Source organism: Rhinopithecus roxellana, chromosome 3, assembly GCF_007565055.1.
Source record: "Rhinopithecus roxellana isolate Shanxi Qingling chromosome 3, ASM756505v1, whole genome shotgun sequence".
Lineage (NCBI taxonomy): Eukaryota > Metazoa > Chordata > Mammalia > Primates > Cercopithecidae > Rhinopithecus > Rhinopithecus roxellana.
Window position 1 is genome coordinate 72,143,034 of NC_044551.1, and position 12,807 is coordinate 72,155,840.

At 41.0% G+C, this 12,807-nt stretch overlaps 1 protein-coding gene across 4 annotated transcripts in view; it reads right to left on the reverse strand.

The window, feature by feature from the left end:
• DAB2 (DAB adaptor protein 2) overlaps positions 1-12,807 on the reverse strand; it is a 59,141-nt gene that overhangs the window by 23,450 nt on the left and 22,884 nt on the right. The window lies entirely within an intron of this gene.

A 12,807-nucleotide genomic window follows, 5' to 3' on the forward strand; every position in this document is an offset into this window, starting at 1 on the left:
ACCACACAGAAGTGAGCTAACTTGCCAAAAGGTTCTCTCACTTCCCAGGAGCCAATGTTTCCATATAGCTGTAGAGAGATCTAGAGTGAGTAGATTAATTTTCTACATTAACTGATGACCAAAGGCAAAGAAAAGTCATTCATTGTTTTGTAATCATTTTAAGACAACGTGTGGGAACATGTGGGCTGGTACACTAACCCCTTCACAACCCAGCCTTCACCAAAAGCCCTCTGCATTCTGTGCCTATACCACCCAATTAAGTGAACATTTTAATTGAAGGACTAAGCCCACCACATAAGAATACCTGTCGTTTGTTAGATACTTAAAGAGTATTTAAATAAAAAATAAGTCTCAAGTTTTCACTCAATTTAAATTTCACTTAGCTTGTTTACAAATGTCAACATGTTTTCATAGGGGTCAGTACTTAATTTCTCCCACCGTGAGTTTTAAAATAGTCTTTATAATCTGAACAGTCTTTAAATATATACATTCATGCAATCTATGTATGAGTAATATTATCTGAATTGTTTCATTTGGAGATTTAGTAGTTAATTTTGCTCAAAGACACCTGGCTGGTTGGCAATCAGGGAGACAGTCTGTTTACAGATGAAAGTCTCACACAGTAGAAGACTCAAAGTCATACTTAACTCAGGACTTAGGTGGGAACCAGGCACTACTAACCTTTTACTTGTATTAACTCTGAAAGATTCATAGTAGTCCTGTGAGTATTACTGTATCACAATATTTCATTTTCCAGAGGAAGGCCAAGGCATAGATAATTTTTTTTTCTTTTTCCTTTTCCTTTTCTTTTCATTTCTTTTTTTTTTTTTTTTTTTTTTGAGACAGAGTCTCACTCTGTCACCCAGGGTGGAGTACAGTGGCGCCATTTTGGCTCACTGCAACTTCCACCTCCTGGGTTCAAGTGATTCTCCTGCCTCAGCCTCCTGAGTAGCTGGGATTACAGGTGTGCGGCACTACGCCCGGCTAAGTTTTGTATTTTCAGTAGAGACGGAGTTTCAACCATGTTAGTCAGGCCGGTCTCAAGCTTCTGACCTCATGATCCACCCAACTCGGCCTCCCAAAGTGAAGGCACAGATATTTTAAATGACATACCTGCTAAGTGGTATAATCAGGTTTGTAACCCAGACTGTCTGGCCCCAAACCAGGGTTCCTCAACACTGCAGTGACAAATCTCAGCTGAGAAGCTGTATTCCAGCACAGCTTCACGTAGTCCTCTTGAAGTACACATGTCCATTGCATCGTTTACACACAAGTCTATTTGCTTGTCTGTCCATACACTGGACTATAATCTCCTTGAAGGTAGGATACTTATTTCTCAATGTCTGAGATATAGATGGCATTCGTGTAGATGGTAATGAGGACAACTGTAGCTATGCACATTTTCTTCCTTGCTTGTTATGTGTATACACTGGTATGTATTACCTGTTTTCTTATCTTTCTATCTTCTCTTTTAATGCAAGTATTTTTGAAGTTAAATGTACAATTTTGTCTTTAGGCAGTGAATTATTCAGATGGGACTGTGACTGAAGTCTAGGGATGGTTAATGTAGCCCAAAGACACTAACCGTTTTCCAGAAATGAATGTGATGCCTGTTGGGTCTTTGTAGCTTCCCAGTTTGGGGAGAAGGTGAGAACATCTTTCTCGGAATGAAAGACAGTTGCACCTTTTTAGATGGAAACATTTGTGTGGCTGTCGGGGGAAAAGTTGAAAGGTGTGGAAGGGTGTATGTGGATGCTGAGTAGCTAGAGGGGTGATCTGTGCCATTTATTAAGTTGTCTCAGCTTTAGAACTACCTCTATCCCTGGTTAGTGAAGCTGGAGCTAGACTATGCAAACATTCCTGCTTTGCCTGCTGGCTGCATGGTGGCTCTGCCAGTAAGGGGCGCAGGAAGGAAACTGCCAAGCTGGAGAAGGGACACGGACATGTCTGCTTGCTCCACATGGACTTCCTTATGGCTTGAGGCTCCTGGGAGTGTGACTCTAGTAGAGCTTCTTCACCCCAGCAGCAAGAGTTTCTTCCTAAAACAGCCCCTGAATCCAGTCTTAACACTTGCAGAACTAGCCTCATCATGCCCATCTTGGAGACACCAGCATTAGTCCTCTGGTGTACTCTCTCCAGGCCAACAGGTCCCAGGTCCTCAGATACAGGGACTCCAGTCCTAGCTGAGCAGTACTCCCTTCTCACAGGCCTCAGAAGCAGCACCATGAGACCCCCTCCTGCAAGCTTTATAAACTTTGACGGTTCCAATGTCTTACCTTTGTCCACTCAGCCCTAGAGGTGGTAGCTGCTTTCTGTAGTTTACTTACCCAGTGATGACTTGGTCTTCTCTTCTTACTCTCTCAGTTTTCTAGCTAACAACTTTACACCTAGTTAACACTTAATATCTGCAGTCATGCAACCATGAACAAGCCTGATTTTGGAAGCTAAGCAGGGTCAGGCCTGATTAGTATTTGAACGGGAATTAATGCTTAACATTAAAATCTTTTAAAATAACTGGTGTGGACTGAACTCCAACTGACACAATGGTAAGGCTAATCTGTTTTGATTTCCAGATCAAAAAACTATTCTTTAAGGATACCCTAAATGTGGCAGATTCAAGTGTTTCATCTGAATATTAATCCTTATATGCTTTTAAAAACCATATTATTTTGGCTTTCAAGGCTATATTTATATACTTTGATATCTACTTTTTACTTCCTAGGCCCAGAACAAGAACTGTAACAATCTATTCCAAAACAGAATACATTCTATTTTCTTCACGGGAGGCCATTGAAGTATATGTGACTATACCTTCAGGAATGTCTTGCTTAGGTCAGTATTACACTGAGTTCATCAATGCATGTGTTGATAGTAGCAGCAAGATGGCCCAGAACTGGGTTAGAATCGCTGGCTGAAAAAGTGATCTGGGCTTAAGAGTTTGTTGCCCATCTTTAAAGCCGGATATGATACTTTACTGCAGGGTATTATTTCTGACATGAAAAGACTTAGCTCATTAAATTTGGCTATTTGTATTCTAACATGAGTCTATTTTAAAAGAATTTGAGAAGTGCCACAAAGAACTTTGAGGGGTTTGAGGGAAGGGAACGGTGGCATGTGGGTTTAGTCATGAAAGTAATACAAGACATAGTTTAAGACCACATATCAAATCTAGCACTGGCAAACTGGGCCAAATGGAAGCGTTCTAAGGTGAGTGGTGTTACCTTGCTACAAGTTTTTATAGCAAAAATTTCTCTGTTCAGATATTTAAATACAGCTTTTCATAGCATTGGAGTTGTTTTAAAAGTATTTGTTTTCCTTTGACTATATCCTTTTGCCATTTGGGTATGAGCAATTCCAAGGGACAAGGAAGAAAAACATGAGGAAAAGTTTAATAATATAAATTCCCTGAAGAAAATGGATGTGTATGTTGAGTTGCAGTAGCCAAGGGTAAGTCTCACTGTAGGCCATACAATTGAAAATGTATCTATCTTTACTTCCTGAAATGATCAGAAAGTAGACTCTGCCCATAGACTGCAAGACTACAAACCCCTTTACAACAAAATGTTCAAGACTTATTGCAAGATTTTAACAAAAGTGTACATCCAGTTATGCACATACTAGAGTGATAATTTACCTTTTTCCCAAGGTTTAAAGAGCAAGTTCCCATCACAGACTTGTCAAATAGGCAAGTTATCATCTAACATGAAGTAGATAGAAGGCGGCTCGCTTATAGACTTAGATCCCTCTGTAGAGAATAATTGGTTTAAACTTAATATTCAATATTCAAATGCATTACATTTGATTACCTTTCCAAACTGGGGCTCTATTGAAGAAAGTGTCTAGCTTATGTTAAGCAACGGGGTCTGTTTAAAAGCTCTAGGATGGTAATAATCTCTTATAAAGGGAAGCAAGTAAGTGTAGCACAAGGAGGAAATATACAATTTTCTCACTTGTTGGGTGTAGTCTCAGGTCCCTTCAGTTCAAAAAGTGCAAAATTAGTCAGGAAATACACCCAAGGGGTGTTATCACAAGGCAAGGATTACAAATTAAAGCTCAAAAACACATAAAAAGGCACACAAGCACAGTTCCCCATCTAAAAATAGCTAGTTTGTTATCCTGGTTCTCAGGGACAGGCTGTTTCCTTCATTGGAAGATTGAAAAGAGAAGTAAGATGACACATGTGAAAACAAAGGAGGATCTAAAGTTATCCTATAGTCCTGACTCCTTTTTAAGGCCTCAGATAGAACAGAAAGCTATAAAGGAAACTCTGCTATATTAATAAAATTAGCTTCCATTTAAGTGAAGATCTCTAACTTGGATTTTGGACTTAATACAAATCTCCCTGAAAGAATGCAGAGACTTCCCCCCTTCTGTGATACTAGCATCAGATGACTATGAGAGATTCTGGAGCTTGCAACATCTCTCCTGGTTTCTGACAAGGCTCTGAGAAATTTATTCTGGAAGACTGCATGAATCATCTTAGAATGACCATGGACTTTGTAATAATACAAATCAGCTATTACTTAGTCCTTAGTGATTCATATAAAATGTCTAGTGCTTTCAATCCTTGAATTGCCAGCATGGTGGACAATGATTAGTCTAGGCTTTGTAGGGGTAAAGTTAGCTGACACTTCTTATATATCCTTACCCTTTCTACCAGTAGGAATGTGTTGGCATCAGCAATGGTACTGCTTAATGATTCCAAGGTTTTGAAGCAATGTCATAATACAAGTGTCAACCATCCTCCCCTGTGACCCCCAAGCCTACCTTCTTACCCTAATTATACAGAGCAGGCAGGAAAAGTGCTTTGTCAGTCTCAAAATGCTGGTAAAAGGAATAACTTGAGTTAGGGACTTAGTGGTAGCTCCATTCCACAGATGGTGGGGAATTTATTTTTAACATAAAGGGGAATGGTACAAACACCTAGTATACCAACCACTAAGAACACTTATCCCAAAAGGCCTATGAAACAGAATGTCTCTCTTCTTCTTCTTCTTCTTTTTTTTTTTTTTTTTTTTTTGAGATGGAGTCTTGCTTTGTTGTCTAGGCTGGAATGCAGTGGTGCAATCTTGGCTTACTGCAACCTCTGCCTCCCAGGTTCAAGCCATTCTCCTGCCTCAGCCTCCCAAGTAGCTGCGATTACAGCTACTTGCCACCATGCCCAGCTATTTTTTTTGTATTTTTAGTAGAGACAGGGTTTCACCATGTTGGCCAGGCTGGTCTCGAACTCCTGACATCAGGTGACCCACCTGCCTCAGCCTCCCAGAGTGCAGGGATTACAGGTATGAGCCACCACACCCGGCCGAATGTGTCTCTATTTTATGAATAATGAAATGGACACAACAACACAAAATCAATCCCTCATAAGTCATTGGGCTCAAAGTGAGCATAGTCTGTGTTTCCTCTTCTCTTACATATACTGTCTCTCTTGCCTTTTCTTGAATCTCACTGATTTTAACCTTTATTTTATAAGCTACTTTCAAAAAGTCATCATCCCACTGACATTAACATACCATTAATTTTTCAGAACAAGCCACATAAAATAGACACAGGGAAAGGAATTAAGGAGACTCAAGAAGAAAGCAACATGAACTTATTTGTTTAGAATGTCCAGTACTTTGTACTGGACAGAGAATGTGCTTCCTTGTTTCTTTGAACTTTCTGCCTGCCTCAGCTAAAGTGCGGAATTAGGGTGACATGTGAAATATTAACCTCTAAGACAGACCTCGGGGTCCAAGAGGGCAGCAAACAGCCTTTACCGCTATCTTCAAAGTAGCCCTTTAAGAATAGGGGTCATTACCAGCGATGCTGTAGCAAAGTTAGACTGTTTCTGACACTTTATGCAAATCCTTCCTCCTTTAACTGCTTGTTTGGATTCTTATGCTTTTAGGAAGGCTCTTCTACTTTGCAAAGACCAACTTGAGCAGACAGTAAGATTTTTACAGCCTGTTTCACTGAGGAATGAGACTATGCTAATGCATACTGAAAAGGAGTCCTTATAAGATTTTCTTGTAAATGCTGACACTGCTGTAGGGGCCTCACTAACAGAACAAGCCCGAGTCAATGAGCTATACACAAGTTATGCATTTACAGCGAGGAGGTATCATTGCCTTTAACCTTTGAAAATGATATGGCAGGACTTAGAGGACTTATTAAATCTTGAACCAAGATGCTTTCCCTGTTTTTGGAACCAAGTCAGACCAGAGTTAAGATTCTCTTATACAGTTAATTTTGGGTAGAGGTGGGATAGCATAGCAACTAATAGCTCAGGCTTGGGAGTCCCACCTACCCAGGATTCATCATTTCCTTGCTCTGTGGCTTGAGGCAATTTATCTAATGTTTATTTCTTCACCTGTAAAATAAGAATATAGTTTGCTGAGTTGTTAGGAAAAAATTCAGAAAGAATTTACATAGAGACATCTGTACCTGGCTTAGAACGTGCTTAACAAATGGTAGTTGTATTAGTCTGTTCTCACACTGCTGTTAAAGACATACCTGAGACTGGGTGATTTATAAAGAAAAAGAGGTTTAATGGACTCACAGTTCCACATAGCTGGGGAGGCCTCACAGTCATGGTGGCAGACAAGAATGACAGCCAATTGAAAATGGGAAACCACTTTGAAAACCACCAATCTCATGAGACATTCACTACCAAGAGAACAGTATGGGGAAAACTGCCCCCGTGATTTAATTACCTCCTACCAGGTCCCTCCCACAATACATGGGAATTATGGGAGCCACAATTCAAGATGAGATTTGGGTGGAGACAAAGCCAAACCATTTCAGTAGCTACTATTAAACCAAAGCTAGGTCACAGAAGCTATGTGCTGTGCAGTCTTGTGCTCTTTCCAACATTGCATTTCCACAGTAAGTGTTTAAACACTTTTAGAGCAATAAGAACCTATACTCAAATTACTAATAAGTGGAAACGTGGAATGGTGTAATAGTTTATTTATTTATTTATTTTGAGACAGAGTCTTGCTCTTGTTGCCCAGGCTGGAGTGCAGTGGTGCGATCTCAGCTCACTACAACCTCCACCTCCTGGGTTCAAGTTATTCTCCTGCCTCACCCTCCCAAGTAGTTGGGTTTACAGGCATCAGCCACCACGCCTGGCTAATTTTTTGTATTTTCAGTAGAGACAGGGTTTCACTATATTGGCCAGGCTGGTCTTGAACTCCTGACCTCAGGTGATCCACCCGCCTTGGCCTCTCAAAATGTTGGGATTTCAGGCATGACCCACTGCACCCAGTCTAGCACTTTAATTAATAAAGCCCAGGTGGAGAAGTGAGAGGGTTTGCCAATGTAAGAGCCACCTCCTGCCCAGCTCTGCCTTCTGAGCCTACAAAAGTTGGGTTCTGATGGGAACAGACTCTGGGAACAAAATCTACTCTAAGTTACCCAGAGAGCCCTGTTCCAATGAATCCTGAGTCAAAATTCATACCTACATCATTATCACGGACAGTTTAGAAGATCTGCTTCACATCATCTGAGAAAATTTTACTGTGGAGCTCTTAAACCATTGATATTCATATCATACCCAGATAAATTAGATCACAGTCTCTGGGCATAGAGACCCAGGTATCAATATATTTTAAAGATTCCTAGATCACTCCAATGTACTGACCTATGTGAGGTCCAATGGTCTATTTTAACAGCCCTTTGTCTGCTTAAAGAAATGCCACGTGGGTTAGACTTGAGCTGGAAGAAAACTAGGGAATAATTTGGCCACATCATCTTATTATAACGATTAGAAAACTGAGGGCAAGAAAGAGAGTTTGACTTGTCTATTGTGAAACGGCTGGTGGGGACAAAGCTGGCACCAGGAAAGATCTAGCATGAGACTCTAATGCCTTATTCCTAGAGATTACATGTGTCTGTTTTTAAAAACCATTTTTTAAAAACAGGATGTACAAAGCCCATTGCATGGGGACTGAACCAAGAATGCCTTCCATTTAGTAGATATACCAAGCAAAAGAACAAGAAGATAGCTTAGCAGGGTAATTTGAACATGGTATTTAATAGATATTTTCTGAATCAAAATAGAAAAAGGATTTTACATGGACTAATTATATATTGTCACTAGATTCCTTTTTGCCTAGGTAGCAGGAGTTACTTAGTGAAACTGTCTCATTCATACTGATTTGGATGTTTTGCCTAAGTCTGAGACTTGCAGATCAAAGCATTTAAATTTATTTCAGTACATTCTCTACTATTCAGTGCTTGGCCTTTAAGTTTTAGTTTTTTCTATTTTTTTTTTTTTGTTTGTTTGTTTGTTTTTTGAGCATGATAGGAAGTCTAAGCTCTTGAATTGGCAACTTTCAATACTCTGGACTCATTATAACCAGTCCTAATTTTGTACCCACCTCTACCCATTTTGTTTTTTTAAATAACTTGTCATTAGGAATGTATCTTATTGGAGCATAAGAAACAGTCCTCACCATAAAGAAAGTTGAGGAGAGTTTAAACTTTAAAGAAGCTTCATGCATCCAAATAGGGGCACATTCTTTGTTTTTTGTTTTTTGAGACAGAGTCCTGCCTGCTCTGTCGCCCAGGCTGGAGTGCAGTGGCGTGATCTCAGCTCACTGCAAGCTCCACCTCCTAGGTTCAAGCAATTCTCCTGCCTCAACCTCCCAAGTAGCTGGGACTACAGGGGCCCGCCACTAGGCCCAGCTAATTTTTGCTTTTTTTTTTTTTTGAGACGGAGTCTTGCTCTGTCGCCCGGGCTGGAGTGCAGTGGCCAGATCTCAGCTCACTGCAAGCTCCGCCTCCTGGGTTTACACCATTCTCCTGCCTCAGCCTCCGGAGTAGCTGGGACTACAGGTGCCCGCTCGCCCGGCTAGTTTTTTTGTATTTTTTTTTTAGTAGAGACGGGGTTTCACCGTGTTAGCCAAGATGGTCTTGATCTCCTGACCTCGTGATCCGCCCGTCTCGGCCTCCCAAAGAATTTTTGCATTTTTAGTAGAGACAGGGTCTCACTATGTTGGTCAGGCTGGTCTCGAACTCCTAGCTTCAGGCAATCCACCCGCCTCGGCCTCCCAAAGTGCTGGGATTACAGGCATGAGCCAACGCGCCTGGTCTTTAGACTGGGCAGTGCCGCCCAATTCACTGCAAGTGTCTGAAAGTGTTCATAAGTGGAACAGAAGTATTAAGGTTATGGTCAGTTTTGCAATTGTGTTTTTGCACAAGTGCTATTAGTTTGAGCGCTTAACTGCACTAGAGTTGGAAAAAATAGAAAGTATAGTCTTCACAGTGAGAACATGTTCTGGCCTCTCGGCAAAGCTGGGTGTAAGTTAATATGCTTGTATGAACACAGACATGCAGAGACGATTGATTCTAGAATCCTTCTTTACACTTATTCAGGTTCTAAGAAAGACAGCAGTGTCAGAATGTCCTTTTGGTCTTTTGATCATGTGGAATTTTTGTGAATATGGACATATGAGGCTTGAGCTTGAATTAATTGGCATTAGAGAGTATATACCCATTTCAGCTTAAATGTCCCATTTCAGCTTTAATGTGGGAGAAGAAACATATTCTACTCCAGTTCTCAAGTATAACCTCCTCTGGCTTAAACTAAACAGAACGGGAATCCAACTTTCTCCTTTAATTCACTTCTACAAAGGGAAGGAAGTGACATTGAAACTTTAGTTTAGGGAAACTACAGAGGTTAAAAATCATACTTCTGTCATTGTCTTACATTGCTGGCACTGAATCATTTGGGCTGTGATCTGCTTTACATCAGGGACCATTTGGTACGTGAGCTTCGTATATCTCAAGCGAGCTAGGTAGGACAATGTTGTGGGCACAACTTGACATGGAAATGGGGAATTATGGTCTAGTGCACAGCACGCTGCAACAGAGCTTTTGCAGAGCTCTGTATTTGGAGGCTGCTAGCCACCGATGCCGCATAATTCTTTCATTATATGGTATGTCTTTCCTTATATGCTGTTCTCCCTTTTGTACTTGTCCCTGGGAAGTGATGTAGAGAAGAGAGATTGACAAGGTAATGACTATATCCTTGAGCCCAGAGTTATGATATTAAATGTCATCTCGAACCACCCTGCTGGCTGCTTCTCTTTCTACTTAGAGAAATATCAAGTCACCTATGGAAGGAGCCATGAGTGATTCCCATCACTTCTGAGGAAAAGCTATCATGAAACCATTGTTCTGGGAAAAAGGGTAATATGGCATTATTAGGGGGTTGGAGGAGTTTGGCAAAGGCTACTCTTTCCCATATACTTTAGGCTTTAGAGCTCAAAGGTATCTGGGAACCTGGTGAACAAGTCTGTAGAGTAAGCTGAGGTGCTTCTGGGAAATGGTCAATGGGCTGAAGTGGTCTGACACTGGGGAGGGCCCAAGGGAAGGTGGGTAGTCTTAACTAAAGACCTGGGACAAGGTGTCCAATCTGACCCAGCCAAGCAGACCCGGGCAGCATGGGCATGCCTTGGTACAGTGGCTGGTGGGTGGCATGCATTATCACACTGAAAGAGCCGTGTGACCAGAGGGCCTGTAGGGACATGGCGGAACTCTGCTGAGCACTTCCCATACCTGGAGACGCTACTGTAGGACCAGAGATGGTCACACCTGCCCCAGTCACCAGAGCACTTTCTTCATTGGCTAAACCCCACCAGGTTTTGGTGGTAGCCCAGTCTCTTGCACTAGGTGACTGTGTTGAGGCTGAAGACATCACACCGTGGTGACAACAGCAGGAGGGCACCCTCATAGGAGACCCCAAGAGCAGGAGGGCTTGGTATTTCTAGTTTTGAAGTGATATTAATCAGAACATATACCAAGAAAGCACTTTTGGAAGAAGATTTTAGAAAGCTAAAGTGTTCATAGGCAACTGGAATGGGTCAATAGAATAAACCAATTTTAAAATTTGAATTTTGAAGAACTCTATTTTGTATCATTTGATGGTAAAGTAGGACATTATATTTCGTTCTGCTTCCCTCCCACCCTAAATCCAAGGGCACAGAATATTCTAAAGAAAGAACAACTTACGTGAAAAATATTAGAGTTTTAATGTTAAAAAAAATACTACTGACATAGAAACCTCTAGAATTTTTCTATTGCAGTGTCTTTGGGGCAGTGACTTGACAGGAAGCACTCTGGAACTGATACAAAACACAGTACATGCATGAGTTTTACTTTAAATTTGGCATCTAAATATACAATATATTATGCTTGATCCTGGCAGGAAAAGGTAGTCAAAAAGTTAAGACTCAGAGGCAACACACTCACACCATTCACAGCTTTTACTACAATCCTCCCTCGTCATATACTTACCCAAACTAACCCAGCAAATGTTTTACTGTTTTCATGTCTGTCCTTTCAAAGCTAGGTTAGCTATTTCTACCAAAGATAACTCCTTTTCTTATTTCCGTGCTAGGTTTTTTGTTTGTTTGTTTGGTTTGTTGAGTCTCGCTCTGTCGCCCAGGCTGGAGTGCGGTGGCAGGATCTCAACTCACTGCAACCTCCACCTCCCAGGTTCAAGCGATTTTCCTGTCTCAGCCTCCCGAGAAGCTGGGACTACAGGTGCTAATTTTTGTATTTTTAGTAGAGACAGGGTTTCACCATTTTGGCCAGGCTGGTCTCAAACTCCTGCCTCAGCCTCCCAAAGTGCCGGGATTACAGGCGTGAGCCACCATGCCCAGCCCACCATGCCAGCTTTAAAATGAATTATACAAATAATCTTGGCAGTTTGTTTCCTAGAATATACAACATTAGGTTGTGCATTCTCATCCCCATATGAAATCATCCTGAATTCAGTCAACATAGATGTGCAGCATACGTCACTTGTGGACTTCAAGGTACAATCATTTCTTCATCCACCTCCCTCTGTGACTTCACCTATGATGCATATGCATATAAATCCTCATTGTTAAAAACTTCCCACTTTCTATTCAAGTGCTATGACAGTAGCCAGCTGTCTATGCTATGTCTATGTCTATGTCTATGTCAAAGTCTATGCTGATGTTAGAAGAGTTTTTAAAAAGCATGTTATTTAGAAGCATCTGTGCTACCAACATTAAGCTATAAATGAAGGGCCACATACACTGGTACAATTATTTTATGATATATGCCACACCAGGCCACTTTAAAACAAGTAGGTAATCTTAAACTTCTCCACTTCCAAAAACCAGTGCAAGAAATACTGCCTGATATTTGGTTTCTTCTTTAATAGCCTGGCTAAATTATATAAAATCCCAATGTGGTTTCCCTTTCCAGGCAAAGCCCCACATTTATATAATCCTCAAAGCCATTGCTTGAGTGTTGCTGTACCCTTTCTGCAACTCATGTTTCAAGGATACGCTGTTTAAAGAGTTTGAAGGAAGAAGAATCCAGCTGCCTTGTAAATCTGCACAGAGCAAACTAGGGGGTACATAGTGATTGTATACAGACAGTGGAACTTATTTTTTGTTTCATTTCTGTATAGAGAGCAAAACTATGAAAATACTTCTTACAGTTATGCAGACTCAAAACAAGATCAGTTTAGCTTATCTAATTCTAATATGTTGTCTCTAGGTTCCAGGTGGTATGCCCTTTGTGTTGATGTTCAACCTACCCATAGAGTTGGCATTAACCTTCCATGAGAGACTTGGCACTGGGTCACATTTCCACATCTGGTATGATCTATTTGAGTTGGGGAAGACATCCACAACCAACATTGCAGTTAGGCTTCATCTCCAGGAATACTGGTGGCCTTGCTAATCCCAGTGGCTATGAATAGCTATGTTTGTTTTGATTTGAAACTGCTTACTATTTACTGTTATCTGGTGTGCTCAAAATATTATCATTTAAGAAATGGTT